This window comes from Pan troglodytes, chromosome 1 (assembly GCF_028858775.2).
Source record: "Pan troglodytes isolate AG18354 chromosome 1, NHGRI_mPanTro3-v2.0_pri, whole genome shotgun sequence".
Taxonomy (NCBI): domain Eukaryota; kingdom Metazoa; phylum Chordata; class Mammalia; order Primates; family Hominidae; genus Pan; species Pan troglodytes.
The window spans coordinates 81,492,175-81,510,403 of NC_072398.2; the positions used below are offsets into that span (position 1 = coordinate 81,492,175).

Below are 18,229 nucleotides of genomic sequence, written 5' to 3' on the forward strand. Positions count from 1 at the left end.
GATGAGAGTTCTCATCAGTCACCCAGGAATGTGGTAAGGAACTCCTAATCAAAATGACCATAAATCTGAAACCATAATGAAATGGGTTAAGCACTAATCTGACCCCTTACAGCCAGGCGGCAATGAAGCAAAGGAAGCAGACAGCCCCTGATGGAAGTCACACAGGGAGATGAATGCTTTGCCGCAGAAAGGGGAATGGTGTGGGTGGCAGCCGTTGGGGAGAGGGGTGGGGGTGGGGTGGAAAAGGAATTTGCATCTCATGGCTCAATCAGATCTGAAACCTAACATCCTGTTTTTCTGTAGGTTGGGCACATCAGTAGCTAAGAGACTCCTCTGACCATGGCCAGCCTCAGGAAGTGAGTGTCAACAGCCTTGCAGATGGGAACTCAACTCCTGGGTACCCATGCCTGAAAAGACGTAAGTCCTGCTCCCACCGGCACCAGACCCCCTGCCCTCCCTCTACCCCAATACTAGAACTCCAGACCTCACCCCTCCTCCCCAGAGACATATCAACAGGAAGTTAAGTCAGCTGGAACACTTTGTTCCCTTGACATTTCTGTTTTAATTCTGCAGCTGTGTTTAAGGCTTCATGAATTATCTGTCCGGCACGGTCTGTTTGTCTGCCTAGTGCCTCTTCTCCCACTTCCCTGCACCAGGTCATGATTACCCTAAGGCTGGTAGAGCAAAACTAGAACTAGGGTTGGTAAGAAGGAAGTGGGATGGTAAGAAAGGGCATTAGGGACTGTAATATTAGCTGTTGATGAGCTAAGGATGATGATCTGATTGCTTGCTCAAGGAGGAGGAATTCCTAAATCATTAACAGTGTGCGTTGCCGATAGCTCTCTTTCCTCACCCTCTCATGGTATTTATCTCTACATCACATCATAGTGATGAATAGGTGTGTCTTTTCTCCTCAGTATTCTATAGTGCCTACTTACATGCCTTATTCATGCTTATTCATGTTCAGGAAGCAGTTGGTAATTGAAGGAATGAGCCTTCTCGCCTTCCTTTTATCTCAAGTCAGCTTATCACTTAAAAACAAAAACAAAAACAAGCCATAGCTTCCAAATTCAACTTGGTCCTGCTCAGGGTGGTATTTCTTAATTTCTTGTAGCTGCAATTCACAGCTCTGTATCCTTGCTTGCCAATGTCTGTTTTGGTATTCATGGTAGTTGGCTCTGAGACATATCAGAGCACTATATTGTTCTTTCCTGGTTGCTTTTTCTTCTGCTTCTCATCAAAGTCTAGAGAGAAACTCAGTTTCTAAAGCCATTAAGAACCTAGTAGGAAAATGGTGATTAGTCTCTCCAAGTTCTTCTTCCTCAGCAGACCCACGAAGAGTGTTCTCCATTCACTGGTCAATCAGGCTCACATGTGTGAAACGTCAAGGTTGGCCTTAAAGGACCACCCGGGCAAATGACTTATCGTTAGTTACATGAGCTGGATATGTTTTGTCAACCACCCCGCTTGAAACCTAAGCATGAGAGAACGTAGCTCACAAGACAGGTATGGCCCCATATGTCTCCATAAGCCCACATCTAGAAAATACATATGCAGATTTTTCTGTTGCCAGTTGGTCATCCTGGGCTATCATTTCTAATGTGTGACTAGTTTCAACCAAATTTAATATTTTAAAACCAGTCTCAAAGCCCTATATTTTAAAAAGTAAAACTATAAGTGGGCCTGGCATGGTGGCTCACGCCTGTAATCCCAGCACTTTGGGAGGTTGAGGAGGGCGGATCACAAGATCAGGAGTTCAAGACCAGCCTGATTAATATTGTGAAACCCCGTCTCTACTAAAAATACAAAAATTAGCCGGGCGTGGTGGCACGCACCTGTAGTCCCAGTTGCTCGGGAGGCTGAGGCAGGAGAATCACTCGAACCCGGGAGGCAGAGGTTGCAATGAGCCGATATCATGCCATTGCACTCCAGCCTGGGCAACAGAGTGAGATTCCATCTCAAAAATCAAAAACAAAACAAAACAAAACTGTATAAAGCCCACAATTAACATTATACTCAACAGTGAAAAACTGAAAGCTTTCTTTTTTTTTTTTTTTTTCTTTTTTTGAGATACAGTCTCACTCTGTCACCCAGGCCAGAATGCAGTGGCACGATCTCGGCTCACTGCAACATCCACCTCCCGGGTTCAAGTGATTCTCTTGCCTCAGCCTCCCAAGTAGCTGGGATTACAGGTGCGCACCACCATACCTGGCTAATTTTTGTATTTTTAGTAGAGGTGGGGTTTCACCATGTTGGCCAGGCTGGTCTCAAACTCCTGACCTCTAATGATCCACCCACCTCGGCCTCCCAGAGTGTTGGGATTATAGGCGTGAGCCACTGCACCCAGCCAACTGAAAGCTTTCTAAGACCAGGAAGAAGGCAAGCTTGCCTCCTCTTACCACTTCTATTCAACTTGGTACTGGAAGTCCTAGCCAGAGCAATTAGGCAGGAAAAAGAAATAAAAGGCATACAAATCAGAAAGGAAGAAGTAAAATGATCTCTGTTCACAAATGACATGATCTTATATGTAGAAAGCCCTGAAAATTGTACACCAAAACACAGTTAGAGTTATTACATGAATTCAGCAAAGTTATATGATACAAAATTAGCATGAAAAAAGTTGTGCTTTTATGTACTAACAATGAACAATCCAAGAAAAAATTAAGAAAACAATCCCATTTACAATAGCAACAAAAATAGTAAAATACTTAGGAGTAAACTTAATCAAGGAGGTAAGCTGAAAACTACACCTATACACTGAAAACTACAAATCATTCCTGAAAGAAATTAAAGACACAAATAAACAAAAACACACTCTATGTTCATGGATCAGAAGACTTAATGTTGTTAAAATGGCCGTACCCCCAAAGCTATCTACAAATTCAATGTAATACCTATCAAAATTTCAATAGCTTTTTTTTTGCAGAAATAGAAAAAAATTCAGAATTCATATGGAATCTCAAGGGACCCCAAATTTCCAAAACAATCTTGAAAAAGAACAAAATTGGAGGCTTCACACTTCCTGAATTCAAAACATAATATAAAGCTACAATAATCAAAACAATGTGGCACGAGCATAATGATAGACATATAGACCAATGAAACAGAACAGAGAGCCCAGAAATAAACCCTCATGCATATGGACAAATGATCTTCAAAAAGGTTACCAAGACCACATGATGGGGAAAGGAAAATCTCTTCAACAAATGGTGTTGGGAAAGCTGGGATATCCACATGTGAAAGAATGAAGTTGGACCCTTACCTTACACTATATACAAAAATTAACACAACATGGATTAAAGACCTAAACCTAAGACCTGAAACTATAAAACTCCTAGAAGAAAACATAGGAGGAAAGCTTTATGACATTGGATTTGACAATAATTTCTTGAATATGACACTGAAAGTGTAGGAAACAAAAGCAAAAATAGACAAATGAGACTATATCAAACTTAAAAATTCCTCCACATTAAAGGAAACAACAGTGAAAATACAATCTATGTAATAGGAGAAAATAATTGCAAATCACATATCTCATAAGGGGTTAATATCTAGAATATAAAGAACTCCTACAATTCAACAGTAGAAAAACAAGTAACTGGCCAGGCATGGTGGCTCATGCCTGTTATCCCAACACTTTGGGAGGCCAAGGCAGGAGAACAGCTTGAGCCCAGGAGTTCGAGATCAGCCTGGGCAGCATAGCAGGACCCTGTCTCTAAAAAAAATAAAAATAAAAAAATTAGCCAGGCATGGTGGCATGTACCTGTAGTCCTAGCTACTCAGGAGGCTGAGGTGGGAGGATCACTTGAGCCCAGGAGGTTGAGGCTGCAGTGAACTATGATTGCACCACTGCACTCCAACCTGAGTAACAGAGCAAGACCCCATCTCAACAACAACAACAACAACAAACCACAAAAAAAAAACAAACAACAAAGGAAGGAAGGAGGGAAGGAGGGCGGGAGAGAGGGAAGAAGGAGGGAAGAAGGAAGGAAGAAGGGAGGAAGGAAGGGAGGAAGGAAGGAAGGAAGGAAGGAAGGAAGGAAGGTCCGTTAAAAAAAATAACAAAAAACAGGCAAAGGACTTCAAAGGACATTTCTGCAAAGAAGTTACATGAATGACCAACAAGCATATGAAAGGATGCTCAACATCACTAATCACTGGAGAAATGCAAATCAAAACCACAATGAGATAGTTGAGTGTACCCCGTACTCATTAGGGTGGCCACTATCTGAAAAAAACCCCAGAATTCTCTAATTTTTTATGGAGAAATTAGAACACTGTGCACTGCTGGTAGGAATATAAAATGGTGCAGTCCCAATGAAAAACAGTATGAAGTTTCCTTTAAAAACAAAAATAGGGTTGGGCATGGTGGCTCACACCTGTAATCTCAGCACTTTGGGAGGCTGAGGCAGATGGATCACGAGGTCGGGAGATTGAGACCATCCTGGCTAACATGGTGAAACCCCATCTCTACTAAAAATACAAAAAATTAGGTGGGCGTGGAGGCAGGCGCCTGTAGTCCCAGCTTCTTGGGAAGCTGAGGCAGGAGAATGGGGTGAACCTGGAAGGAGGAGCTTGCAGTGAGCCGAGATTGCACCACTGCACGCCAGCCTGGGTGACAGAGTGAGACTCCGTCTCAAAAATAAAAAAACAAAAACAACAACAACAAAAAAAACAAACTAAAAATAGAATTACCATATGATCCTGTAATCTCACTTTAGGGTATATATTCAAAAGAATTGAAAGCAAGATCTTGAAGAGATTATTTGCACACCCATGTTCATGGAAGCATTATTCACAATAGCCTAGAGGTGGAAGCAACTTACATGTCCATTGACAGATGAATGGATAAAGAAAATGTGTTTGGCTGGGTGCGGTGGCTTATGCCTGTAATCCCAGCCCTCTGGGAGGCCAAGTTGGGCAGATTGCTTGAGCCTAGGAGTTTGAGACCAGCCTGGGCAATATAGTGAGACCCCATCTTTACAAAAAATACAAAAATTAGCCAGCCCATGATTGCACCACTGCACTCCAGTCTGGGTGACAAACAAGACCCTGTCTCAGAAAAAAAGAAAAGAAAAAGAACAAAAAAGAAAATGTGTTATATGCATTCAATGGGATATTATGCAGCCTTTAAAAAAAGAGAATTTTGTCACATGCTATAACATGAATAAACCTTGTGGATGACATTATGCTGAATGAAATAAGCCAGGCACAAAGGACTGCATGGTTCTACTTATGTGATATGTCTAGAGTAGTCAAAATCATGGGAAACAAAAGAATACTGGTTGTCAGAGACTTGGGGAAGGAGGAAAAGAGGAATTGCTTGATAGATATAAAGTTTCAGTTTTGCAAGATGAAGAAGTTCTAGAGATCTGTTACACAACAATGTAAATACGGTTAACATTACTGAACTGTACACTGTACATTACTGAACTGTAAAAAATGATTGAGAGGGTAAATTTTATAATATGTGATTTTTTTACCACAATTAAAAATTTTTTAAGAATAAAACAATAAACACCTGAATATGCCTGACCATAAATTGCCACCATCAGTGTCACTCCTCTGGGTTAACTTCTAAGTCCAGGTATATGACTAACTGGGTAAAAATTCTAAGAAAGCAGATTTGGCATCAATAAAGACAACACTTTTATAAGCCTTCTAGCTGTGGTCTCTTTTCTAAGGATGTGTGTTCTCCAGCACTGAACATCACAAAGGAATCTCAGACAATCACTTTTGGTTTGTTATGTCCATGTTCTGATAGAGTCTAATGACTTGACTTTCAAAGTAGTTTCCAATGTGGAGATTCTGAGGTTGGAAACCATACATTTGGGCTGAGAAGTGGTGATAGGACAGGTAGAAGGCCCTTTGGCTTTGTGCATTATCTCTCTTTCTGTGATTAGTCATGATATTAACTGTTGAAGCCACAAACTAACATCACACTTGAGTGGATGAAATGTAGGACAGCTATGACAATGTGTGTCTGGTGGATTGGCCGGGGGTGGCAATATGGTATGTGGGCATTGAGAGATGGGCAGGAATAGAGCAGAAAACAAGCAAAGCCCTGGGGGAGTGAAAGGGAGGAGGGCAGGTGAAAGGTGGGCAGCATCTTTCAAAATGAGGCAAGAAGACATTATGCCCATCCTGATATGATGCAGTAAGGACACAGTGCCACCTATGATGATGGGATATCTGCAAAAGTAAAAAAATATAAAATGAAATCAGAGACTAATCAAGCCTCCAGCTCTAACTTTCAGTTTACAGGAAACATGGCAGATGGCCCATGTACATCCCATGAGGATTTAATCAGCAAAAACTAGAATGTGGGAAATTTCTATAGATCAAATGAACTGGTTTCTTTAACAAATAAACAACATTTTAAAAAAAGAAAGAGGGAGAAAGAATTGTTATATATTTAAAGAGACTTAAGAGAAGTATCAGCAAAATGCAATGTGTGTACCTTCATTGGGTCCTGATTCAAACACACCAATAATTTTGAGACAATTGGGAAAATTTGAACACAGATGGTATTAGATGATGTCAAGAAATCCATGTTACTTTTCCTAGGTGTGAATGTGATATAGTGATTGTGTTAAAAATAAAAGATTTTATCTGCCAGAGATACATACTGAAGTACCATGGCTAAAGTTACATGAGGTGTGAGATTTTCTTTAAAATCTTCCAGGGGTGAAAAATCGTTAAAGAGATAGATGAGGCAGAATTGGGAATGCATTGATAGTTGTTGAAACTGGGTGCACGCATGTGGGAATTCATAGCACTATTCTCTCTGGACTTGTATACCCTCATAAATTTCCAAAATAACAACAAAAATAACAACAACAACAACAACAAAAACAGTGAGTAGACTCAGGGTGATTGGATACCCAGGATAGGCTCTTGGTGATGGAGAGAGAAAGGTCACTGAAAACTTTGAGATCAGTAAATACATCTTTATCTACTTTAAAGGTTTGCTTAAGGGCAGCATTCTTCATATGGCTGTTGGAAGAGTTTAGTTTATTCATTTCCTGAAAAATTTGTGACTCTGCTCCATGAACCAGGAATTTCAAACTTAGGCATGCTCCCAAGAGAAATAGGTAGATATACCTATCAAAAGACACATACAAGCCTATCATATTGGTACAAATCAGTTTTATCCATGATAGTACAAAACTACGAACAATCCAAATGTCCAAGAACAGATCAACAAATTGTGGAATATTAATGCAATAAAATATTACCACACTCGGCAATAAAAAGAAACAAAATACTGACACACATGACAGAGGTGAATTTCAAAAACATAATGCTGAGCAGAAGACAGACACAGAAGAGTATGTGCTATGACACTCAAGAATAGGCACAACTAATTCAGGGTGATAGATGTTAGAATAATAGCTACCCCTGAGCTGGGATATTGACTGGGAAGGTGCATGAGGGACCCTTCTGAGGTGATGGAAATGTTTTACATCTTGATCCAGGTGCTGGTGTATACAAATGCAAGAACTCATTAAGCAGGACTTTTAAGATCAGTGCCCTTGTGCACTCTATGCTATTTGTATTATAACTCAAAAATAGTAATCATAATGAATAAACAATAAAAAAGGAAAAGAAAAAAACCTGGAAACGTTTTGAATTTCCAAAAGAAATCTAATGATAGAAAAATTTAAGTCAATATTTTTAGGGTCTAAAGAAAATTGAGTTCCTGACTCAGAAAGCTAAAGTCTTATGCTAGGAAAATGTTGTCTGGAATGTTCTATAATCCAGGGGTCAGGGAAAGGGTTCCAGTTCTATTCCAGACTTCTATCCTGCCTTTTCCCTTTTGCAAAATGCATCAGCCCTGTTTAGTCAGCTCTTTGCCCCAGTAGCAATGAAAGAATCCAGTCTTTTTTTATATTTTGTTTTTTTTCTGAAAACATTCATGAGAAAATCCTAATAATCACCAGTTCAACACATTAAGCCAAAGGAAGTTGTCATGTACAGAATAATGAGCATGCAGCCTGCAAAGAAGAAATGGTTTGTTTCCCAGGACCTCCTCCTGGGGTACAAGGTCTGAGGCAGAAGGGGATATGGGGTAGGATGAGGTGGGGTAGGGTGGTGGAGTTCAGTAAATGGTACTAGGCTGGTCTTCCTACTAAAAGACTTGGGTTCTAAATATAGCTATTTCTTGAATGTGTTTGGGGGCAAATCATGCCAACTTCTCTTGTCATCAGTTCTTCCTATAAAAATTCAGGGTGATGAAATTGCAGGGATATCGTGAGGATTAAATCAGATCATGTGCACACAGTCGCACAATCAACAGAGACTTAAATAGAAAAGAAGTAGGAGGAACCAACATTTTCCAGTTTTTTCTTTTCATCTTTGTACTAGTTCCTTTTCTTTTCTTCTTACCTCCTGGTGCCTCAAAGGACCTCAGGCCCTCCTGCTATGGTCAATACCACACTCTGGCACCTCACCTCAAGTACTCCACTACAAACCTGAGATAGAGTCTTAGATGTAGCCAGTGCTCTTAGCCTGGGGCAGAGATGCGACAGCAGTGAGAGCTAAGGTGCTGAGGAGGTGTCACTGAGGACTGAGCACTGGGGTTAATAACGAAGACCCAAGTCAGATTTTTCAAGGCTGTGAAGCTATCAGGAGCAAACTGGAGGATACACAAAGGGGTGCACTGTACAGAGGGAAAAGCAAAGTCCATTGTGGCGGGGATGACAGAGAGGAACAGGGGCTGGAATTGGACATGCAAAGGAATTTGGACTTTGTCAGTAGGAGAAAGGGCAACATCTTAAGAGCTGTTTTGCAGGGGTCAGATTTACATTTTAGGAAGATGATTCTGACAGCAGAAGGAATCAGAGGCAATTTCGCAGACAGGAAAACAAGTCAGGAGAGTTGAAGACCTAAGCTGGAGAGGAAAAAAGAGGGTTGAAAGACACTACAAGGTTGATTTTCCAGGGATTAAGTACATATTAGGATGTGGGAGTAAGTAGGAGGAGCTGAGATTAACTTAAACTTTCAGAGTAAGGCTGTCAGGTTTATCAAATAAAAATACAAGCCATCCGGTTAAATTTGAACATCAAACTATTGATAAGTAATTTTTAGTATAAATATGTCCCATGTGTATTAGTCTGTTCTCACATTGCCATACAGAAATAACTGAGACTGAGTAATTTATAAGGAAAAGAGGTTTAATTGGCTCACAGTTCTGCAGGCTGTATAGGAAGCATAATGACATCTGCTTCTGGGGAGTCCTTGGGGAGCTTTTACTTATGGTGGAAAGCAAAACAGGAGCAGGTGTCTTACATGGCAGGAACAGGACTGAGAGACAGGAGGATGTGCCATGGACTTTTAAACAACCAGATTTTGTGAGAACTCCATCACTCTCATGACAATAGCACCGAGGGGATGGTGCTAAATCATTCGTGAGAACTCTGCCCTCATGATCCAATCACCTCCCATCAGGCCCCACCTCCAACACTGGGAATTACAATTTAACATAAGATTTGGGTGGGGATCCAAACCATATCATTCCACCCTTGGCCCCTCCAAATTTCATATCCTTCTCATGTTGCAAAAGTACAATCATGACATCCCAATAATCCCCCAAATCTTAACTCATTTTGGCATTAACTCAAAAGTCCAGAGCCTGTAAAATCAAAATCAAGTTAGTTACTCCCAAGATACAATGGAGGCATAGGGATTGGGTAAAAACCCCCTTTCCAAAAGGGAGAAATCAGCCAAAAGGAAGGGACTACAGGCCCCATGCAAGTCTGAAACCCAACAGGACAGTCTAAATCTTACAGCTCCAAAACAATCTCCTTTGCTTCCATGTCTCACATCCAGGGCACACTAGTATGAGGGGTAGGCTCCCAAAGCCTTGAGCAGCTCCACCCAGTGGCTTTCCAGGATTCAGCCCCCTCAAGAGCTGGCATTGAGTGTCTGCAGCTTTTCCAGGTGCAGGGTGCAAGCTGTTGGTGGATCTACAATTTTGGGATCTGGAAGATGGTAACCCCCTTCTCATAGCTCCTTTAGGCAGTGCTCCAGGGGGGACTCTGTATGGAAGTTCCAACCCCACATTTCCTCTTTGGACTGCCCTAGTAAAGGTTCTTCATGAGGGCCCCACACTTCTGTAGCACACTTCTGCTTGGACAACCAGGCTTTTCATTCTCTGAAATTTAGGTGGAGGCTCCCAAGCTTCAACTCTTGCACTCTGCACATTAGCAGGCTTAACACAATGTGGAAGCTGCCAAGGTTCATGGTTTGTACCCTCTGAAGCAGTGTCCTGAGTTGTACCTGGGCCTCTTTGGGCCACAGCTGGAGCCAGAGTGGCTTAGGATGCAGGGAGGAGTGTCCCCAGGCTGCAAAGGGCAGGGGGGCCCTAGGCCTGGCCCATGAAACTACTCTTCCCTCCTAGGCCTCCAGGCCTCTGATGAGAGGAGTGCCACAAAGGTTCAGCCTTTTCCCCATTATCTTGGCTATCAGCACTTGCTTTCCTTTTAGTTATGCAAATTTCTGTAGTTGGCTTGAGTTGCTCCCCTGAAAATGGGCTTTTCTTTTCTCCCACATGGCCAGCCTTCAAATTTTCCAAGCTTTTATGCTCTGCTTCCCTTTTAAATATAAGTTACAGTTTCAGATCATTTCTTTGCTCATCATATGAGCATAGGTTACTAGAAGCAGCCAGGTCACATCTTGAATGCTTTACTGCTTAGAAATTTCTTTCACCAGGTACCCTAAAATCATCATTCTCAAGTTCAAAGTTCCACAGATACTTAGGGCAGGGGCATAATGCCTATGAGTTCTTTGCTAATGCATAACAAAAGTGACCTTTGCTCCAGTTCCCAGTAAGTTCCCCATCTCCATCTGAGACCTCCTCAGCCTTGCCTTCATTGTTCATTTCACCATCAGCATTTTGGTCACAATTCAAGCAGTCTCTAGGAAGTTCCAAATTTTCCCCCATCTTCCAATCTTCTGAGCCCTCCATACTCCTCCAACCTCTGCCTGCTACCCAATTCCAAAGTCACTTCCATTTTCAGGTATTCTTATAGCAATGCCCTACTTCTCAGTACCAATTTTCTGTATTAGTTCATTCTGGTATTGCTGTAAATAAATACCTGAGACTGGGTCATTTATAAGGAAAAGAGGTTTAATTTACTCACAGTTCCACAGGCTGTCCAGGAAGCATAACAGCATCTGCTTCTGGGGACGCCTCAGGGAGCTTTTACTCATGGCAAAAGGCAAAGCCAGAGCAGACATCTTACATGGCAGGAACAGGACCAAGGGCGGTGGCTGGTGCCAAACACATGTAAGCAACAACATCTTGTGAGAACTCAATCACTAGCATGAGGACAGCACCAAGGGGATGGTGCTAAACCATTCATGAAAACCCTGACCCCATGATCCAATCACCTCCCATCAGGCCCCACTTTCTTTCTTTCTTTTTTTTTTTTTTTGAGACGGAGTCTTGCTCTGTCACCCAGGCTGGAGTGCAGTGTCGATCTCGGCTCACTGCAAGCTCCACCTCCTGGGTTCACACCATTCTCCTGCCTCAGCCTCCCAAGTAGCTGGGACTACAGGCACCTGCCACCATGCCCGGCTAATTTTTTTTTTTTTTTGTATTTTTAGTAGAGACAGGGTTTCACCGTGTTGGCCAGGATGGTCTCAATCTCCTGACCTTGCCTCAGCCTTCCAAAGTGCTGGGATTACAGGCGTGAGCCACCGCACCCGGCCAGGCCCCACTTTCAACACTGGGGATTACAATTCAACATGAGATTTGAGTGGGGACAGATTCAAACCATATCACCATGCAATAATCAATCTGAAGTTCAAATTGAATTGGGTATTCTGTATTTTATCTGGCAACTCTATTTCAGAATCACCTCTCTAAAATGCAAATCTGATCTGTTTAATCTATTGCTATCTTAATGTGACTTCACAGGTAAATAATCTTCCTCAAAAGAGACTGTATTTATCAGCTGGAAGGAGTATTTGGGTCAATTGAAAAATCATATTTCTCATTTTTGACCAGAGAATCAGCATAGTGAAGAGCATTTTCCCAGCACCATTTTTTTTTTTTTTGGTGTCATGGGCCATCCATACCATGACTTTTTTCAGTAAGTTTGAGATCTATATTAAATTAATTTACTTTTTAAATTTTGCATTACACTAAGTAATGATATCCATGAAATAACCACTTCAATGAGCTACTGATTTTTTATACCTATTACAATAAACACAGGGCTACAATAAATTTTTATTCCTATATTATCTAAAACTTGCACGTATACTCTGGGAAATACCAATAGAGGAAGGAGAGCTGTGCTGGCGCTGGTCTGATCTGACTCATACTCTACCATCCCGGAGCCTCAATCACTGTCTGGTTGGAGAGGAGAAGGCCCTGCTGTGCTGGCCAACCCTGAACTTGACTGGATTAGATTAGGATGAGAGGGACAGGACAGTCAGCCTTCTGATAAGGATGTAAAAGTGGGAATTGGAGTTCAGCCTCCAGGAATCCCGCAGGCCCCCTGGTAGTGGAGCCATATATGTATTTGGGGTCCCACTACCAGAGAGGAGATACATGGGGACCGGTGAGGGCCAAGAACGTGGCCAGAGGTTGTGGTTGAGGAGTTTAGGACCCCAGATGAAAAACTCCTGTCTCCAGGGGCTGAAAGCAGATACTTAAGAATTCTTCTTGTGGGATTTGGACACAGACTGTGATCTACCTGCCTGCACAATGTCTCATTGTTCCTGACTTGTTAAGAAAGCTTCTCCTGATACGTGGTAGCAGTTCAGGTTGATGTCAGCCCTTGGGCTGTCCAGCAGAAAGATTTTCCCAGGTTTCTCAGTGGAGACTGGAGCCACCAGAACTGTGACACCCTGAACTTGAACCAACCAGCCAGTCTTGTCAGGTACCTCTGACCCGAAAGGTCATGCCAAGAGCCCAGAGGCTATGATCATGATCTCAGCACTTCATCCACATAAAGGAGCCCACTGTTGTGTTTCCCAAATGCTGCAAGGCTCTTTTGCTCCGGGTTTCACTGATCCGCCCCTCCTTTTAAAAAGACTCTTGGATTCTGCCAACATTACTCTAGGCCTCCACTCTCTGCTCACCAAAGCCTAAGCCCTGTGGTATGGGCCGATAAGTCCTTGGATACATTTCCCAGTGTGTTTTTCCTTGGTGGGCTGGTGAGACAAGAGACGATGGAGGTCTTTACTGTACTCATGTGACACATGGCTGTTCTGCATGCGGCAAGGCAGAGGGGCTGGGAAGGAGGGAGAGTATAAAGTGTCTGTTTTGTGCCAAGCATTGAGCTAAGCCAATTGTCACAATAATCCTGGAGGCAGATACCATCATCTTCAGGTTATAGATGAGGAAAGCTAAGCTCAGAGAGATTAAATAACTGTGAACGGCAGAAAAAACCGAGCCGGAATTAGACTTCAGATCTTCTGACCTTAAGTCTGGTGCTCTTTGAGTCATGCCACCTGAAATCAATTTGAGAGAAAGGGCAATTGTTGGCTCAATTTTGATGAAATAAGAATTTGAGGGGACACCCTCTGTGTGCCTAAGGATGAGGCCCAACACAGGGAACAGAATTCAGGAGACTCTGCAAGGGCAGAACATACTGGTAACATGTCCTGCAGGCTTTAACTCCTATTCTTTTTTCATGATTGTTCCACAGTCTTCTTTCCTAAGGACTATTATCAGATCCATATACCCATGTTAGTTAGAGTAAATTTTAGGCTTCTGCAACAAATAAACCCAAAATATAATGGCTTAAACTTAAGTTTATCTCTCTCACATAAAATTCCAGGTGAGTGGTTCAGAGCTGGTACACAACAAAATGTCTTCCTCAGCTCCTATCATCACATCTTGCATCCCTACCATCAAGATGGAGGAGAACATGCAACTTCTTTTTAAGAGTCTGGCCTTGAGGATTGCACATATCACCTCTACTTATATCTCATGTTGTCCCAAACAATGACATGAACAATTGTAGCTGCAAGGGAAGTTGGGAAATAGAGTCTTTATCTGAGTTTCCATGTACACAGTAAAAAAACTTCTGTTGCTATAGAAAAGAGAAAAAAATTGGGGAGAACATAGAGGAGCCACTACTATAATAATTTTGGAACACTCTTACATGAATTGATAGGCCATTTATGTTTCTTTAAGAAGTCTGGGCCAGGCGTGGTGGCTCATACCTGTAATCCCAGCACTTTGGGAGGCCAAGGCAGGCGGATCACCTGAGGTCAGGAGTTCAAGACCAGCCTGGCCAACATGGTGAAACCTTGTCTCTACTAAAACTACAAAAATTAGCCGGGCATGATGGCAGGTGCCTGTAATCCCAGCTACTTGGGAGGCTGAGATGGGAGAATTGCTTGAACCCGGGAGGCGGAGCTTGCAGTGAGCTGAGATTGTACTACTGCGCTAAAGCCTGGGAGACAGAGCGAGACTTCATCTCAAAAAAAAAAAAAAAAAAAATCTGGATTATATGGCTTAGAGCCACAACTCTGCCACTTAGATGTGATCTTGGCAAGTTGTGTAACTTCTCTGAATCTCAGATTTTTCCTCGGTACAATGAAGTGATGAAATTAGCCTACCTACCAAGCTCGGATATTGGAAGGCCCAAATAAACTCATGTCTTTGAATGCTGCATGTAAGCTGCAAGGTCCCATGAAAAGTGAAGTGCTACAGCATTGGGCTACCCAGAGGGGGGTTTTTGTTTTTGTTTGTGTGTTTGTTAAGCATTTGGTGCTGGTTCCTCAGCTTGGTTTAGGGTGAAAACCACATATCCAAGTCTTCTATATTGTATTTCCACTCTCAAGGGAATACTTTAGCACATCCTATTCACTTCTACTGGTTAGCCTGCCTCTCTCCCCAGAGCCCTGCCACTCTTGTGGGCTCCCATCCTTCCCTTGGGTGCAAGTCACTGCCAACCCACCCCGACTGGCCACTTCTGATCCCTAATCACAAGTGGGTAATAAAGGCCCCGAAACTTACTCCTCCCGGAGTGGATTTGGGTGGAGGGCCCCGAAACAGGCCCTGCAGGAAGGAGCCCAGGAAACGGCCCCCGGCAATGCTAATCTGAGCGTTTTTTCCCCAAGCATATGCAACAAACCTCAAAAGGCCACCTCGGCATGCTTTCACACCCCTAGTTGAGATTGTATGACAGTCAGCAGTGTGTGTTAGTTACAGCAGAACCAGTTGTTATCTATTAGCCTCTAAGCTCCTTAAGGAAAGAAGGAAATAAACCTTTTCTCAGCATCTATTATGCCTTAGGCTCATATACAATGTGCCAGCATTTATTCCTCACCCAACCTCACTGCCAGGAGGAATTATGACCTCCTTCTTGGTAGATGAGGAGTAAGAGGTTGAAAGAGTACCTTGTTCAGTACCAGACAGTCATCAAGTGAAGGTGGCAAGATTTGAATCCAGGATCTGATGCCAAGTCTGGCTCCATCCTATGACACCGTGATTAATCTGTACTGTAGTTGAGTGTGAAAAGGTGGGAACTATGTGTTCAGCCATTGTACCTTCCCTTGAGCACTAACACGATTTCATGCCAGCAGGGCCTCAAAAGGGTTAAAGAGAATGGCATTTTTCACCATTTTATCTCTGACAGTGCACGGCACAGTTCCTGATACGTGAAACAGGTCATTATGATATTTATTGGACATACCGAAATTGTTGGACTGATATTTTTTTAAAAATCATAGCTGTATTTATTCATTCCAAGAGCTGAAGGTGAAAGTGCCTTGCAAAGCCTTCCTGGGAGTAAGGTTGTCAGGCAGATAAAACAAGCTAGTGAAATCAGGGAAAAGATTTCCTGGACACAACTGTTCATGCCTGGCTTCCTGGCGGAACCACAGCAGGAGTTAACCAAGGGTCTACTGTGGTTATTGCCTGAGCCACACTCACAGCCATGAATCTGTGGCAAAAGCAGATGGCACTTCCGGCAGACATCCCCCAGAGGAGAGAATTTTCCATGAGGCATGTGTATGGCAGCCAGCCATCCTGGGTTTCCTGGCATGGTCCAATTTCCCATCTTTTGTCTCAAAGTCCTTAGAAGGACATATGTATGGGGTGGGTAAAGTCCTGCTCTTAGTTATTTAATTTATTTATTTTTACAGGCAGCCTCTCAAACCAGAGTAGGCTCAGAGAGACTCCTGAGTCCTGCTTTTGAATTTGGAAAATATGGTTATAGCAGGCACGTGGAAAGTGTCTTTTATTGCCTCCCACCTGCAGATCAAAGGCAGAAGGGCCGGCCTGCCCAGGTCAGCCTGTTTCACCCGGGAAAGGGAGGGCCATCTGCTCCAGTCAGGAAGCCCTGGGGAGCCTTCTAATAGAGGAAGCCCACCAGGGCCAGAGCAGGGCTGTGTCCTAAGAATTCAACAGTCCCCGAAAAGTCCAAGAAAGTGGTAACAGGAAAGAAGCAACAGCAGAAGCAGAAACTGCTCTTTTGATCTCATTGCGCAAAGGAAGGAGGTGACCCAAGGCCTCTTGTGACACACACAGAAGCACACAGAAGTATATTTGGGGAAGTGTGTGAGAACTCTCCCCAAAGATGTCTTCAGATTAGAGGTCAACCCTGGGTGGCTGCCCTGGGGCAAGCTGGGATGCTCTTGTGGTTCAGCTCTTTCCACACTCAGACGGGGTCACTGCTGGGTAACAATATGCCTAGCAAGCACAGGTAAACCAAGCCAAAAGCCTATTTGTTTTCTAGGATCAGTCTGTTAACCCCTCAACTCCCAGCCCAGCCAGGCAGGTCCCTATGGGTTAAGCTTTGTGCTGGGCCTCAGGAGACCTTGGGTCTCATCCCTAAACAGCTCTGACGCCTGGGGCACATCACTTTTTTCCTCTGACCTCAGCATTCTCACCGGTTCAGTTAAGGAATCAAGAAGGCTAACAGAAGTTTAGAGGGCTTACCGCACACTGGCTGATCACTTTGCCCTGAAGTGATTCAACACTAAAAAAGCTCGAAAGTGTTAGTTTTCTTCAGTTTGGTAAAATCTGTGTGATTCTACACATCCTATTCATTCATTCACTTGCTTAAACTTGTCCCGAGCATCACTATACATCAGCACTGCTAAGTAACAAACACTATTAGTGTCTCCTTATTGAGTTCCAACTAAGTGTCAGGCGCTTTAGATAGATTACCCCCACTTAATCTTCCTCACAGATCTGTGAGGCAATACCTCCATTTTTATTTATTTACTTTTCTTTTTTGAGACAGGGCTTTACTCTGTCACCCAGACTAGAGTACAGTAATGCAGTCATAGCTCACTGCAGCCTTGACCTCCCAGGCTCAGTTGACCCTCCCGTCTCAGCCTCCCAAGTAGCTGGGAGTACAGGTATGTGCCACCATGCCCAGCTAATTTTTATATTTTTCTGTAGAGATGGTGTTTCACCATGTTACCCAGGTTGGTCTCAACTCCTGAGCTCAAGCAGTCTGCCCACCTTGGCCTCTCAAAGTGCTGGGATTACAGGCGTGAGCCACTGTGCTCAGCAATACCTCCATCATTAGAGCAAGAAAAGGTTAAGCAGCTTGCTCTAGGTCATTCGTCTTTCATTCTCAGTCAGTCTCCAAAGCTGGTGTTTTAATACACTAGTTCTATCCCTGCAGAGATAAATGAGATGAGGTCATCCTCATTTCAAGGAAGTTCCAGCTAGCAACCCTGTGGTCAGAAGGCCAGGTTGCAGCCCCGAGAGTCCTGGCATTGTTCATAGGGTACATTAGGACATGTCACACTTGGAAAACCTGGCGAGCCTAGAACACATGGCAAACCATTTTTCTCTGCATGTTCCTAGCCACGGTTCTGCAGACCTAGCTTCCCACAAGAATTTCTGTACCATGAATATTACAAACTACAGAAATAGTGCCCTCATGTGTCAGGAGCACAACGCACCTTTGAACTCTGGAGAAAGGCACATTTTAAACAATCTTAAAACTATGAAACACTTTTGTTTTTGCTTCTTTTGTTTGTTTCCGCTTTTGCTTTCTATGTCTTTGAAGCATGCTGGGAAGAAATGATGAAAAATTGCTAAATCTGCAGAACTCCACCCAGAGGCAAATTACTAAGTACCAGGACCTGCAGGAGAAACTAAAGGGAAGTAATCTTGGAATAGTTGGTATTCTATGACTTGTGCATCTGTGGATTCAACCAACTGCGGATCAAAAATGTGTGAGAAAAAAATTCCACAAAGTTTCAAAAAGCAAAACTTGAATTTGCATGCACTGAGTACTAC

General features: G+C 43.0%; 1 long non-coding RNA gene across 1 annotated transcript in view; it reads left to right on the forward strand.

Moving 5' to 3' along the window:
- The first annotated feature begins 301 nt into the window (after positions 1-301).
- Positions 302-18,229, forward strand: part of LOC134810133 (uncharacterized) — a 36,489-nt gene continuing 18,561 nt past the window's right edge. The window contains exon 1 of the long non-coding RNA XR_010157420.1: positions 302-417. This is a non-coding gene — a long non-coding RNA (uncharacterized LOC134810133). The remainder of the gene's footprint in view (positions 418-18,229) is intronic.